Genomic DNA, 16,885 nt, shown 5'->3' with positions numbered 1-16,885 from the left:
TTAACTTGCTCGCCTGGAATTAAATTGTTATGGCAGTACAATTGCTGAGAAAGGAAGAATGGGTGATACGAAACGAAAGATGATTATAAAAGACGATGGGGATGAGAGTCAAACATAGAAACAGATAATAAAGTGACCAAAAAAAAAAAAAAAAAGACGAGCAGGAGAAAGTTGTTAAGGATAGAAGCGTAAGTGATAATGAAAGAAAATTAAACCTCCATCAAGTTGTCAAAACTGAACAGTGGTTAAAAAAGTAAAGAGAGAGAGAGTGAGACAGAAAGAGACAGAGAGAGAGGTGGGGATAGTAATGTAAGAGCTAAGGTCTGAGCAAAAGAAAATAATGATGTGATTTATCATAAAATATATATATATATATATATATATATATATATAATATATATATATATATATATTATTAAAAATATATATATATATTGTATATATATATATATATATATATATATATATATATATATATATATATAGATATATATATATATATTGTATATATATATATATATATATATATATATATATATATATATATATATATATATATATATATATCCCTAGCTACCAATAACTCTTCGATCACGATAACAAGATAACATTTTTCTTGACTAAACTTAACCTAACCTGAATTCTAAAATTTCCCTATTCAAATCCTGGTGTCCGTGATCTAATGCGGACAACAAATATATCAGAATAAGAAATGACAGTTTACTAAAATTAATAGGATTCATGCTTATGATATACTGTAGCTATTTTATTCTTCAGTAACTTTACCATATAATAAGACTTATCTAAGTAACATAAACATAGAAATCTAAAGGAATCAAGGAAAACCTAATGATTTAATTACTATATATCCTAATTGCTGAAGCTATTGTATGAAGTGCTTTTAAATATAAGAAATATATTTCAGGTTGGTATGATAACAACTTAGAAGGTATCAATGAGACAATTATATCAAAATAAAGTATAATAAATAACTTTTTAGAAGCAATCGGTGATTCAAGGAATCATGATATACAATATGTTTTTCATATTTGTAATTTTTAGTATATTTTCATTTATCATTAATTCAATTTCCCCCTAGATCTCGAATTATCTCTGCAATGTCGTTTTATATAGTCATCTTATAGGAATTAGGTGAAGTAATTTCCCATTAAATACAAGAATGTTCACCACCGATGATGTTATATTGTTTTAATTCACTTTCTATGACAGGTATCAAATCATGTAATCTCGGATATATGCACCCACGAATTCATGATATTTTAACATTCTGTCCATTTCAATCAGGAGTGGCTTGATTGAGTTGCCAGAGCACATAAATATTCTAACTATAGTTATATATTTAGGTGACGCTCAGAAATACTCAAAACTATGAGGATTGTTAAATTGAATTAAATCTTTCAAAGGCACTATACTTTCATTTCGTCGTAATTTCTTCACTATAAAGGGAAAGAGAGTATTTTAAGAGACTTTTCCTAAAAAATACCCATAAATAACTTGGTTTTTTTTAGTTTCTCTTTATAAAGGCATATCTTTCCTTATGATCTAATATGGATATAATCTGCGATTAAACATTCATATGAACCTCAACATATACCTATTAAATAAAAATCCTTCTAGAATCATGATATATATATATATATATATATATATATATATATATATATATATATATATATATATATCATCTCCTCCTACGCCTATTGATGCAAGGGGTCTCGGTTACATTTCACCAGTTCCTCTATCTTCAGATTTTAAATCAATAATTCTCCATCCAACATCTACTTCAAGCTTCATAATCCTCAGCCATGTAAACATGGGTCTTCATACTCTTCTAGTGCCTTGTGGAAATCAATTAAAATTATGGTGAGCTAATCTTTCTCTGAGAGTGCCAAGAAGAGGCCTAAACCATTTCAATCTACCCCTCACCATGATCTCATCCACATATGGCACTCGAGTAATCTTTCTTATAGTTTCATTTCAATTCATGTCCTACTATTTAACTCGCAATATTCTTCTGAGGACTTTATTCCTAAATCTACAAAATCTGTTAAATATTGTTACATTGTCATACCACGACTCATGTCTATACTGTAACACCGATCTCTATAAACTGATATATAGACTGTTTTTAATAAGTAATTTAAGGCGATTTGAACAATTTTACTTAACCTAGACATTTTTTAATTTGCCTGTTTTTTTTTTTTTTTTTTTTTTTTAACTTTCATTCAAACTACAATTCTAAAGACCCTGTCTTAGAGATCATACTTCATATATATTTAAATGATTCTCCCTAATAAATCAATATTTCATCTTTCATTGTATACTCCGTTATCATCCTCTGTGTCTTCCTACTAATTTTCTAGCCCAACCGCATATGATATTTCATGTATTCTGCTGAGAAATCATTTCAAATCATGTGGTATTCAGCTAATAACGATAGTAGCATCGGCATACTGTAGCTCAGTTAATATATTATTATCAAACCAGTCCAATTCTTTTCCACCATCCGCAACGGTTCACTGAATCACAAAATCCATAAGGAGGATAAACAACAAAGGTGATAACACATCCCCCTTCCATTACTCTGCTGTTCGCTGGAAATACTTTTGATAGAACTCCACTAACATCAACTTTCTACTTGTTATGATCACGAACAAACTTGATCCAATTGATATATATATATATATATATATATATATATAGGAATTCCATAAAATGTATATATATGTATGTATGTATGTATATATATATATATATATATAGAGAGAGAGAGAGAGAGAGAGAGAGAGAGAGAGACAGAGAGACAGACAGACAGACAGACAGAGACAGAGAGAGACTAATTTTGATGGCATTTGTAGGATGTGAATATGCATATATATATATATATATATATATATATATATATACATATATATATATATATATATATATATATATATATATATATATATATAGTATATACAATGTATAAAACACATACATATATATATACGCAGTATATCTGTTTATATACATATATATGTATATATATATATATATATATATTTGGGCTCAAGCCATGTCGTCCTGATGGAAGTTCCTATAGGGTAGCTTCCTAGGGTATATTACAACTACGGCGATATTCCCAGAGAATTTACCTTAAGGTACCAGAATTCTAACTCCTGGAGCGAATATCCCTCCTGAAAGGGATATCGCGACATATCAGAGGACGTATTCTTGACACGCCACATAGCAATCTGCACCCTGACAGAGATTTCGTCTCATAGGGGCAATTGGCAAGAAACGAATTCTGGAAAGAAAAAGGGGGAGCTGCTCCCAAGGCTCCTTATCTCCCGTTTCGTAAGCGTGCCTGGCGCCAATCCTGGCGCCATCTGTATTCCTTTTTGCGTAGCTTAACAACTCGGTGTTTTTTCCTGTGTTTCTCGCAAATCTTGGATTTATTCTGCTTTTCATGGCTTCTCCGTCTTCGTCGGCCTCTGATAAGTTGAGTACCATGTCTTTTATGTATAAATGTAGGCTCTTGGTAAATTTTTGAGTGATTAATAGGTTTAATCTTTGTTACAAGAGCCGTAGCCTACCGGAGGCGTCATGGACGCTGTCGCTCGCTAGGTATAAGTTTAGTTAGTCAGAGCGACATTCCCGGTTGTTTTGTTTTAATAAATTTTAGCTATTTAGCATTACATAGGATCTCCTTTTGTGCTTAGTATTATTTTGGCCAAGTATTTGCCATTCTGGCCTACGCTAGGCCATGTAGCCTAGTCGTTTGGTCCTAGTACTTCATGCATGATTTTGGTTTTTCAGAGTGTATTAAAATTTTGTTGAAGCTTTAGGCTATGTTTTATACATTTAAGATTGTGTGGAATATTTCCAAGATAATATACGAGTGAGTTTCGGTGATTTAGGTAATCGATTCTCTTGGTGCCTAGGCTAAGTTGCTCATGGAGCCTTAGTATACTTTCTCATACTCCCCGGTTGCTTTCTTTTCTTTGGAGAAGGTATGCAATCCCTTTCCCTCTGTTTAAGCCTTGGGCTTATCCCTAAGTGGTTTTTTCCGAATTAATTTTCCATAAAACTATACTGGGGTGTTACTGTACCTTCCTATTCCAGTAAGTCTGGTTCAAAGAGGGACAGAACAACAGAGTTTTTTAGTCTGAGTCTGTGTTTGTCTGGCTTGGGGTAGAGTCTCCCTCGCTGGCCTGACACAGACAAAGGTGGCTTAGCCTCCTTAGGTCACTACCGAAGGTTTCTGTGGATATGATTCCTTCTTTTGTGATCTACCAGACTAGTCCTTGTTGCTGTTCTCGGGGGAGGATAAGTTTCTTTCCCTGGGAGTAGCAACACCTTCCTTGCTTTGGTGCTCTGGGAGCTGGCAAATATTGCTGGCCTCCCTCCTTGGATCTCCCTTAGGCTGAGATAAGTTTCTTGGCTGCGGGGAATCTGTGACTAAAGCAAGGTTGGTAGGACCCTCTTTTGTCCCTTCCCCCTCTATTTCCGTAATGGCCTAGCCATTACAGTACTGTACGTCGTTCTACATCTGGACCTAGAATAGGTTAGGATGTGGAATTGACTCAGCCCCTTGCCGGCCAGCAGAGCTGCCGGCCGGCAAGGGTCTTATATTTTGAGTGATGCCCGGACCTCCCTTGGTCCCTCATCCATGCCTGCCTGTAGAGCCAGACGGCATTGGTCAGGAAGCCTGAATTAGATTCTCCCCTTCCTTATATGCACTCTTTCGGATTGCCGGGCTTGGAAGTAGTGTACACTCTTATCCCGGCATCCATCCTATTTTTCTTCTAGTGCTGTACCCGACCCGGCTGCCGGCCTATGAGGCTGACAGCCGGGTGGGTGTAGTCCTCTGGTTCTTTTGCTGCCGGCTAGCATCGGTCCTGTACCTATGCCGGCCGGCTAATGTCAGCCCTTGTCTGCCGGTCACCAAGAGTGTGGCCGGCAGCTGGGTACTACCTTGTGTAGTTGCCGTCCGGCAGTCATTGCCGGCCGGCATTGGCTGTTGCCGGCCAGCACTTACTTCCGGCCGGCACATGCATTTGAACCAGCGTTCTGCCACCTTATAGCTGTTAAGTAGTATACTTTAAAGCTAGTCATGGTGTGTGCCGGCCGGCAAGTGCCGGCTGGCACGTAACCTCCTATACTGTACCAGTATTCTTCAGTATAACATATACTGTAAGAAGAAAACTATAGTATGGGTTTTGGTACAGCACTGTGTGTTCTAACACTTTTGTGTTTTCTTGCACAAGTCCTTTGCTGTTGCCCTTCAGATAGGAAAGTGAGTTCTTTCCTGTCTATTATCTAGGATTTTAAAATCATTGCTTAGGTGTGAGCTCCACCTGTTTCCTCTGTAAACTTTGCATTGGTTACTCTAGAAGAGATTAACCATTTGATTTTATTATCTGGAAGGCTGCAACAATGGGTTGTGAGGGAAACACAAGTGTGTGTCTTTCCTTTCTGAATTGTTATGCTATACTATGCATACCCAGTGATACATAGTTCACTTGATACTCATGGAAATTTCTTCTCTTTACAGGAGGACCTTCCGAAGTGCGGAAATGTTTTCTGCAACGTCCGCAGCAAGAATCTCTGCGGACATGAGTTTTGTAGGAGACACGCAGCATGCGCTGTCTCCAAGGATGATCTCCAGTATTGGGACCCTCAGGTATGTACTGTGTGCACTAACCTGATTACTGAGGCCTTTGATTCCCCTAGGACGGCGGAATCAAGGGATATAGCAAGGGAGAAGCTTCGTACCTGGGTAAGGGGCTTCCAAAAGAACACCTCTGGCCCTTATCTTCCAAATGAGAAGATGAGGGCGTATCTTTTCCCTAAGGCATCAGCTGATGCTGTGATTCCCCAGCCTCAAGAGGAGATCCCCCAAAGTCAGATCCAGGTGGATGCTGAAGTCGCGGTCGCGATGCAAGACATCCAGTTAGATGACAGGATGTCTGACGTGGACGAGCGTTTGGAAGAAGACCTCCTGGCAGAAGGCCAGGATGAAGTTCAAGCCCCGGACGTCGTAGAGGAAGAGGTCGACGAGGTGTCTGCTACTCCGGTTCAGATTCCGGAGCCTATTCCCTCAACATCGGCCGGTCTCCCAGTAGAGCTGGGACAGGCCCTCTCTTCTATTGTTGGAATGATCCAACAAATGCAGAAGGAGAATCAGGAGAAGGCGGCTGCAATGGAACTGCGGATGCAGAGCCTTGCAGAATCACATGGGCCCCAGAAAAGGCTCAATGTGAAAGACCTTCCCTTGTGCTCAGATGCTAAACCATGTGTCCGGCTGAGGAAGGAACCAGCTTCAAAGGAGGAGCCAGAGCCGAAGGAGGTCATAGTGATGGACCATACTAAGGCTCAAGCTCTGCTTTCATCCTCGTTGAAAGAGAGGGGCTTCTCTAACTCAAAAGTAGCTGCATTGAGCAAGAAGCTCCCTTCCTTTGTGTCCTCTCCTGCTAGAGCCTTCCCCTTTTTACAGAAAGGGTTTGCGGCTGTACTAAAAGAAGTCGAGGCCGACAAGCCTTGCCCCTCCCTGGAGGACTGTAAACCCTTGTCGCTGGCCCTACCTATGGACCACAAAGACTGGAAGGACGTCCATCTTACGTTCTCAGTTGGGAAGTTGGAGGCTGATACCGGACGTCAGTTCGGCGAGGACCTCCCTAAGCTGTCTGACTTTCTCTTGCAGAGAGAGTTCGAGACAAAAGAAAGACTGGCTGCCTCAATGTCTCTTCAGACTACTCTTGAGACGATGGCAAGTGACCCCAAGGTCCATGAAATGTTCATGGTGGTGGCCAGGACTCATCTGGCCACAGTGACGAAGGACCTTTATGGCTTCGTCAAGGCGAGGAGAGCTTGTAGGGAGTTCGTGTTCACCTCGGCTACGGTGAGGCACGAGCCAAGGAAACTAATCTCCTCCAACATTTGGGGCAAAGACCTTTTCCCTACCGATTTGGTCAAAGAAGTAGTTGATAAGGCCGCCTTGGAGAATAGAAACCTTCTCCAGAAGTGGGGCCTGGCTATCAGAAGAAAGTCTTCCCCGGATGAGGGTCCTCAACCAAAGAGGAAGAGTATGAGGACTAGGCTACCGTCTCGGCCAGCCAAGCCTTTTAGACAGCAACAGCAACTGCAATTGCCATTGCCTCCAGTGTCCCAGATTGTGGCACAAACCCCGACCACTTTTCAGTGGGTACCCCAGGCCGTGTCGACACAGTCCACGGCATTCACCCCATTGTTCGAAGGGCAGTCTACTTCCTTCCGAGCAAAGCCTAGAGGGGCAGCCAGAGGCTCGTCTGGGCGCCCCTCAAGGGGAAGGGGATTCAGGGGTGGTCGTGGTCAGGGAGGCAAGACCTCGGGATGGCAGTCCAAGTGGGATGATACCGGTAGGAGGGAGACTTCTGAAATTTCGGGATCGGTGGACCTTCGATCCCTGGGCCCACAGCCTACTCAAGAATGGACTGGGCTGGAGCTGGTACAGCACTCCACCCCCGGGCCTTCGGGTTTTCCAACACTCCACCCCCGTTCTGGAGGAGTACGTTCAAGAACTGTTGGAGAAAAATGTGATCCGAAAGGTGAAGTCCATCAAATTCCAAGGGAGGCTGTTTTGTGTTCCCGAGAAAGACTCGGAAAAGCTCAGAGTCATTCTGGACTTGTCGCCACTCAACAAGTTCATAGTGTATTGCAAATTCAAGATGCTAACACTGCAACACATAAGGACCTTACTGCCCAAGAGGGCATATTCCGTCTCTATAGACTTGTCAGACGCCTATTGGCACATTCCAATCAACCGTCGACTCTCCCCCTACCTAGGGTTCAGGCTACAACGAAGGCTATACGCCTTCAGAGCCATGCCATTCGGGCTAAACATAGCCCCAAGGATTTTTACGAAGCTTGCGAGCGTAGCTCTCAAACAATTACGCCTAAAGGGAATTCAGGTAGTAGCCTACCTGGACGACTGGTTGGTGTGGGCAGCATCCGAGACAGAATGCTTGCAAGCTTCCAGTCAAGTGATCTAGTTCCTAGAGTACCTAGGTTTCAAGATCAACAGAAAAAAGTCTCGACTTTCTCCATCTCAAAAGTTCCAGTGGCTGGGAATCCACTGGGACCTTTTGTCACACCGTTTCTCCATCCCGGCGAAGAAAAGGAAGGAGATAGCGGGTTCTGTCAAGAGACTTCTAGATTCCGAAAGATATCAAGACGCGAACAGGAGAGGGTACTGAGCTCTCTCCAGTTTGCTTCGGTGACAGACCCAGTGCTAAGAGCACAGCTAAAGGATGCAACCGGAGTTTGGAGAAGTTATGCATGAAACGTGCGAAGAGATCTGAGAAGACCAGTTCCGCTTCGGCTACGTACTCTTCTCAGGCCTTGGTCCCAAGCCAGACTTCTAAAGAAGTCGGTTCTTCTTCAGCCACCTCCCCCGTCGGTGACGATTCACTCAGACGCCTCGAAGGAGGGATGGGGAGGTCACTCTCATCGGAAAAAAGTCCAGGGGACTTAATCCAAGCTATTCAAGACCTTTCACATAAACTTTCTAGAAGCTATGGCAGTGCTCCTTACCTTAAAGAAAGTTTCCCCGCGTCACTCGATCCACATAAGGTTGGTGATGGACAGCGAGGTAGTTGTGAGATGCTTATATCAACAAGGATCGAGGTCACCACCTCTCAACCTGGTGATGTTGGCCATCTTCCGATTGGCGGAAAAGAAGAAGTGGTACCTGTCGGCAGTTCACCTTCAAGGAGTCTGCAATGTGACAGCGGACGCTCTATCCAGGTTCACACCGATAGAGTGGGAATGGTCCTTAGACGCAGGATCATTCTCCTTCATTCTGAATCAAGTCCCAGAACTGCAGATAGACCTCTTTGCGACGAAAGACAACAAGAAGTTGCCCCTGTATGTGTCCCCGTACGATGACCCCTTAGCGGAAGCAGTGGACGTGATGTCCCTCAACTGGAACAGAGGGCCCAGGATTTATCTGTTCCCTCATCACAACCTTCTGTTGAGGGTCCTCAACAAACTGAGATCCTTCAAGGGGGTAGCGGCAATAGTAGCCCACGAGTGGCCGAACAGCGTGTGGTTCCCCCTGGCATTGGAACTACAGCTAAAGTTTGTACCGCTACCAGATCCAGTTCTGACCCAGCGAGCCCAGAAGTCGACTGTCTGCGCTTCATTACAGAAAATCCGGACACTGCAGCTCATGATTTTCTCTCCCTAGCGGTGAGAAAGCGTTTCGGGATTTCGAAAGCCAGCATAGACTTCCTAGAGGAATATAAGTGCAAATCTACTAGAAGGCAATATGAGTCATCTTGGAGAAAATGGGTGGCCTTTGTCAAGGCGAAGAATCCGCAGGAGATCTCGACAGACTTTTGCTTATCTTTCTTCATCCACCTCCATGGTCAAGGATTGGCAGCTAACACGATTTCAGCGTGTAAGTCTGCTTTGACAAGACCCATTCTATATGCCTTCCAGGTCGACCTAGGTAACGAGTTCTTTAATAAAGTTCCGAAAGCCTGCGCTAGGCTCAGACCTTCAGCACCTCCAAAGGCCATTTCATGGTCTTTAGACAAAGTTCTTCATTTCGCTTCTCTGTTGAGCAATGAAGAGTGTGCGTTAAAAGATTTGACACAAAAAGTTATTTTCCTATTTGCACTCGCGTCCGGGGCCAGGGTTAGTGAGATTGTAGCCCTCTCGAGAGAGGCAGGTCGTGTTCAGTTCCTGGATGGGGGAGAACTGAACCTGTTTCCGGATCCTACGTTTCTCGCCAAGAATGAGTTACCCACCAACAGGTGGGGTCCCTGGAGAATCTGCCCTTTGAAAGAAGGTGCATCTCTATGTCCAGTAGAATGCCTAAAGGTCTATCTTCATAGAACTTCAGACTTCAAGGGTGGTCAACTATTCAGGGGAGAAACATCAGGCTCAAATTTATCTCTGAATCAACTCAGAGCAAAAATCACATATTTTATTCGCAGAGCGGATCATGACAGTACACCCGCAGGTCACGATCCGAGGAAAGATGCCTCATCCTTAAATTTCTTTAATTGTATGGATTTTGAACATCTCCATTCATACACTGGCTGGAAGTCTTCCAGAGTGTTCTTTCGCCACTATGCGAAGCAAGTAGAGGAACTAAAGAGATCTGTGGTAGCAGTGGGTCGCGTCGTTAACCCTACTGTTTAACTCTGCGAGGAACAGTGGTTTTAATTGTGACGATTAATTCCAGGGTGAGTGTGTAGTTACATACTGTACTACAAACTAAGTGAGGCCACTGAGTTGCCCATATAGACTGTTCCATTTCCAAAGGTGAACCTAGCATAAGTGCAGACATGTGTGCCGAGCGTTTCTAACGCTAATGTCATTGATTTGTAATACAGATTTTTATGACTTTGATACCTCGGTATCTTAAAAGTGGCATTTAATGTTTTTTCCTTCAGATAAACAAGTTCTGTTTACTATCATACTTATGCTTAAAGTTTTGGGTTATCCTCTTCTTATATATATATATAATTGTGGTTAACCTGTCTGTTTATTGTCTGTCAATGAACTTGTTCTTGAGAACCTTGCGTCTCCTTCACCTGTGTCAATTTATTGGTATAATTGAGCATTCATTCTATGTACCTTATCTGGGATAATTCTAATAGAATTGTTCCTTTATGCAAGCTATGTTGCATTGGTTTATGCTTTCCCTTAACGGGAGGACCCCGTCCCATAAGGGGACGATGGCGGTTTTACTAGTTTCCTCCTATGCGGATATAAACCTTTGTCCAATACAAGTATTGTGCGGAGAACTGGTCGATATTTCATATTGACGCAGTGGTTCTTTACAAACTATGCTTTACTTGATATAGGGCGAGACCACTATATTAGCTTGCCTGGTATTCATACATAGGTATATGTACTCTTCGAGACTTTTCCAGAGTCTAGTAGGACTCTTCCCTGTAGGGGGCAGGAAGCTCTAACATGGTTTATAGTTAGTTGAAAAGATGTATAACAGTAACATCTTAGGTCTCTAGGTCTAGTCGACCGGGGAAAAATTACCTCCGGGTGGTACGGCACGTTCTGAGAATCCACAGATACAGTAATGCTCTGGTATACTTCCATCAGGATGACATGGCTTGAGCCCAAAAAACGGATTTTGAGCGAAGCGAAAAATCTATTTTTGGGTGAGATGGCCATGTCGTCCTGATGGACCCGCCCTTGCCTTTCTAAGAAAGGGCTGTAGGACCCCTCCCTACATACAGTATCTGTAGCACCTCGTGTACGCTACAAGGAATACAGATGGCGCCAGGATTGGCGCCAGGCACGCTTACGAAACGGGAGATAAGGAGCCTTGGGAGCGGCTCCCCCTTTTTCTCTCCCGAATTCGTTTCTTGCCAATTGCCCCTACGAGACGAAATCTCTGTCAGGGTGCAGATTGCCATGTGGCGTGTCAAGAATACGTCCTCTGATATGTCGCGATATCCCTTTCAGGAGGGATATTCGCTCCAGGAGTTAGAATTCTGGTACCTTAAGGTAAATTCTCTGGGAATATCGCCGTAGTTGTAATATACCCTAGGAAGCTACCCTATAGGAACTTCCATCAGGACGACATGGCCATTTCACCCAAAAATAGATTTTTCGCTTCGCTCAAAATCCGTTATATATATATATATATATATATATATATATATATATATATATATATACATATATATATACGCAGTATGTCTGTTTATATATATATATATATATATATATATATATATATATATATATATATATATATGTGTGTGTGTATGTATATATGTATGTATGTATGTATATATGTGTGTATGTATGTAAACAAGTATGCATTTGTAATGCATATATACAACAAAAAAGGGAGGTGAAAGTCCCAGTTATATTTCTTTCATAGAGGATCGGCTATTACAGAAGAAAATAAGATAATTTCTGATTTCATTGAACATAATCTGAAAAATATATATCATCAGATTTCATATAAACAATAAAATTAAGAAATAGATTAGCAGCCCTTAAATGTGACTACCCTATCTTTCAAATAATGTGTAGTTGTCCATTACATTATAATACTAGATTATATTTAGAGAAAACAATAGAAAATACGCCAGAAAATCGAAGCTTTTCAATGTCCTAAGAAAAAGAAATAATAAATTCTTTTCCCATGGGAAGTCATCTGTGATCGTGATGAATTTCCGAAAGCACTGAGTTGCAAAGAAAATAAAATCTACGATGGCCTTCGAAGTCTTTTCTGAAACGCTTATTTCCAAGAAATCCAGGAACTCTGCAAATCTTCTTTAGTGTGTGCGATCAATTGCATTTATTTTATTGTTCCTGGAGTTTTGAGCTTTTCTTTTTATGCTTTGTGTCTGTTATTCTAAAGCTTTGTTTTGTTTCACAATGTACTAGGTTGTTATTTCTATCTTGGTATATTTTCGCTTTAGGCACCAGAAGAAATTTACCACTCATTTTTTTTTTTATAAAAACAGATTGCTTAGGGACTATTGTATACTGCTTGCTCTATATCAAATTGTACTTTATTTAGATAGTGAACCGATAGATTTGAGAAACGAAAACTTTAGTTCCTTTAAACTGTAAATGTTCTGCAGTAGGATAAAAATACCGTGTGTCCCTCTTTACAAAGGAAATAGGAATAATCATCCATTCAATATTTTAGACGAGACATTATATACTTGAAATATCATGTCACGAGTAACATTGTGGATTTCAAATTATGCATAGCTATTCATCTTGATTAGATCTAGTTTTAAACTTACCTCTATGTATTTTTCCTCTATGTATTCAGGAAACCTTATTCAGAAAATATAGATTTAGGGTTTTTCCAAGATTGAAGAGAGGTTTTAGCTTTTTTTCTAAATAAAGTGCTTTTTATTCTCATTTCAGTATTTCTAAAAAACAATGCAATGTGATTCTAGACTCAATCTTGAAATTACATTAAAGTAGTATAGAATTAATGACCATATAGAGCGAACAGCTCTATTACGAAGAAAATTTTAGCCCCTGTAAAAGGACAGTGTTGTCATATGGTGCACTGTAGGTGTTAACTAAGAATCTGTGTAATGTCCCCTAGGTCCCTAGAATCACTCAATTTAATCCTTTTACTTGATCAACCTTCCCGCTTCCTTTCTTCTATCTGCTGTATAGCTTATATTTATACTTACATCATAATACAACTCCAGTTGCACTTGTGAGCTTAATGGTCTGCTAGATCCAAGCGTAATGCCCTAGGGCCTAGAGCATTCATAATTGAAAAATTCATCCAAACTACATTTATGGAAATATGAAAAAAGACTTTCTAAAAGAAACTGAACATGAGATAGCAGGAAAGTGTAAATAGAGATAGAGTAAACAATCTCGTTTCAAAATCCTCAACGAAGGCCAAAAAGAAGCCTTAGGGTTATTTCTATGATACTTTAGAAGTTCTGTTTACCGGGGAATATTGACCGAGAGAGAAATATATAATAAAATCGGGAAAAATGCATACACTTTACGTACATCCATCATATTGATGTTCAGTTTATTTGGAGGAGAAATTATACATGTGTGTAATTTTGGAATTAAACTCTACGGATAATTCCCATAGTTTTCAACTTTTTAATGCTTGGTGTAGGATTCATCCTATCTTGCCGCGCCAAAGTCGAACCCACAGGAGGGCACTGTCATTTACCTCTCTGAGGTCTTGATCTGAACAATAAGGGGGCAGTGAGCACCCTTGTAGGATGTGTTCAAATGTTTGTTCGGTTGCACCACATGTGCATTCACGGTTATTGGCTAATCCCCATTAGAGGCGATTATCTCCAGTTTTGTCCACTTTTACCCTTTCTATGTTTTTGGCTACCCACTCCTTCTTGGTTAGAGTTGTTCCACTGGGGAGGCCTTCATTTTAGGCTGGGCAGCTCATCTTTGGATTGCTGTCGGTCACTTTCCCGCCCCTTCTCTAGCCTCTGAGGAGCTGCACTGATTGGCTGATTATACCGTAAAGTTTTTCCTAGCGTATTTCGTCAGATATGTGGTGGTGGATACCGGTTATATTATATAAAGCTGATAGAAATGTTGGTTTTAGAAAACCAGTAATAATCCGACAGGACTTATTTAGCTTTGCGTCAACCTTATCCACAAGTAGCAAACTTTCGCATGGTGCCCGTGTTATCCTGCAAGTAGACCAATTGCTACAACACGTACTGTATACAGCAAAACTGGTAATACCTAAATTCAGTCATTTTCATTCTAATTTTTTAATGAGACTATTTCATAGGACGAAGTATTTTGAAACTTCGTTCAATAAAAGATACAGGTCATTTAGGCATTATCTAAGAAATTTATGTCATTTTTTTTTATCAAAATATCAGCTAGATCCTTATGAGGAAATTAACCCAATAATCTTTAGTTATGATAGAAATAAAAAATAAATAAATACTTAACGAGTCTAATTTCTTAGCCACCGTAGTCAAGTTTTTAACATAAAGAACATATCGGAGATGTAGTTGTGGGCGGGGTCTAACCAGACATCACCTGGCAGTCTCAAGGTGGCACTCTCACAAGCAAGCCATCTGTCAAATATGGCTAGAGTTACCCAACAGCTACCGGATAACTGTAACTCTAGTTAAGCTTATTTACCAGGTTCTTTATAAAAAAAGAATAAATATAATCAATCATCTTAACAATAACGAAACAACTGTTTTAGATGGATAAACGATGATATGAAGGAGAAAAATTGTAAAACTACCTTAGGGGTAAGAGATGGCGCTGCTGCACAACTACAGAAGAAGACGAAGAGTTATAAAGCCAGTAACATAGACCTATACTCCAGAACCCTCCAATCATCATCGCCATCACCATTATTATTATTATTATTATTATTATTATTATTATTATTATCATTATCATTATTGGTTGTTATTATCATTTTAATTTAAGATACGTTGTTATTGTCTTTCTGTAGAATCTGCACATAACACGGATGTTTGAATATGTCTGACCTGACTATGAAAGCTTCCGTTCGTAAAGTAAAAGTGAAATAAGAGAAAGTTATAATTAATTGTATTTCTAATGGCAAATATAACTCACCACCTCGCTTATTTATTTATTTATTTATTTATTTATTTATTTATTTATTCATTTGTTTATTTATTTATTTTTCCTCGAACTGAAAAAACTCATTGGGAGACTAGAATTATAAAAGTAGTGTTGACTATAGTCTAAACTATAACTTGTTATAAATTATTGCAAGTTTTGAAATCACGATGCTAACTAACGTTAGTTTTACACCTAAGACGACTTAAGCAAGAAATAAGTAATAACTTTGAAATCATATCCCAAATGCATAAATTGTTATCATTAGACCATAGCGCTCTACTTAAACTATTCTCCATATAGACGCTCTCTTTCCCTGTTTGAATACTTCTATCCAGATAGAAAGCTCAAAGACTAGTCTCATTGACTCTCGGGGAGTGACGTTGACAAAGGGATTCGTGCTACAGTAACGTATTTAATTTTTGTTCTGAAGTATTATTTTAGCGTGAAATATTTTTTTAACGATCTAACATTATTTAATGATAAAATTATCCATAACAAGTGACCAACGTTGTCTCATACATACACATGTTTACAAAGTGTAATATGTAATTTAATACTAAGTGGTAACTTAATTTAATTAAGAACAACGCTTGTCCGAAGGAAAACTAAAAAAGTATCACCAGTTTTGCAGCATATTGTACAATGCCGAGCCAGTAAATGGGTACTAAGCGAATAAACCTTCGACCCCTGAACGATTACGATCAATTTCAGTTTACAGGTGGGGAAATTATGTGTGCTAACTCTCCCAATAACTCTCATAACTTTTTACTTACCAAGCTTATGGTGAGAAAATAGAAGAGAGGAAAAAAATTAGATTTTAAGGAAGCTATTTTATGACTATGAGGTTAACTCTAAGGATAATTCCCATAATAAGTAACTTACAATAATGTCTTAATGACAAAAAGTAAATCCAAAGAAACTTATCTTTAGACAAAAATAACTAGCTCGAGGGGAGAGAAACTCTACGGATAATCCCCATAATATTTATCTTACTATGCTTGATTGGCGAGAATATAAAGGTGGAAAAATACATTACATTTCACTTACCTTATCCTCACACTTAAATAACTACCTTTAATAACGTATAATTCTACGGATGATTCTAATAATATATAACTTAATTTTTTTTCTTAATGGTGAAAAAGTATATATTAGGAGAAAAAATAAATCTCAAGAAACTTATCCTAATACATGAACAACTAGTTTTAGGGAAAGGTTAACTCTACGCAATATTCTCATAATATTTAACTTACTAACCTTTGCGAGCGAGAAAATGGAAATGAGAAAAAAGGAAATTGAATTATCTGCAAATATGATCACCATTTAAGCTCCCTTTTCACCAGCATTGGGACACACTTATCGTTGAATGGACAAATGTGTGGTAATTTGACATCAAACATAGTTCCCTATATTTCCTACCTTAGCATTAAACCACTCGGACGCGGTGCCACCCATCTTATACCTCACTCACAGGGTTTGCAAAAATGTATCTCATTGGAGTTTATAAAACTTTAGTAGTATATTAATTGGGAAATTTTTTATGTATTTGTCTAAACTGGAAAGTGTGTGTATGTGCATATGCGTATCCACGCTTGCTATGAAAAAAAAATTGTATAAAAAACTGTTTCATATAATGATTATTTTACTTCTGTATCGCTACATAATTCATTATTCTTGGCGGAATATTCGGAACCTTTGCCGTTAGGAACATATTGCAAGCTTCATTTGCCGGAAATTACAATAATTCTCGTTAATGGTAAATGTTTATTTTTACTTC

The sequence above is a fragment of the Palaemon carinicauda genome, chromosome 9, assembly GCF_036898095.1.
Source record: "Palaemon carinicauda isolate YSFRI2023 chromosome 9, ASM3689809v2, whole genome shotgun sequence".
NCBI classification, from domain to species: Eukaryota; Metazoa; Arthropoda; class Malacostraca; order Decapoda; family Palaemonidae; genus Palaemon; species Palaemon carinicauda.
This window is presented reverse-complemented; position numbering follows the sequence as displayed.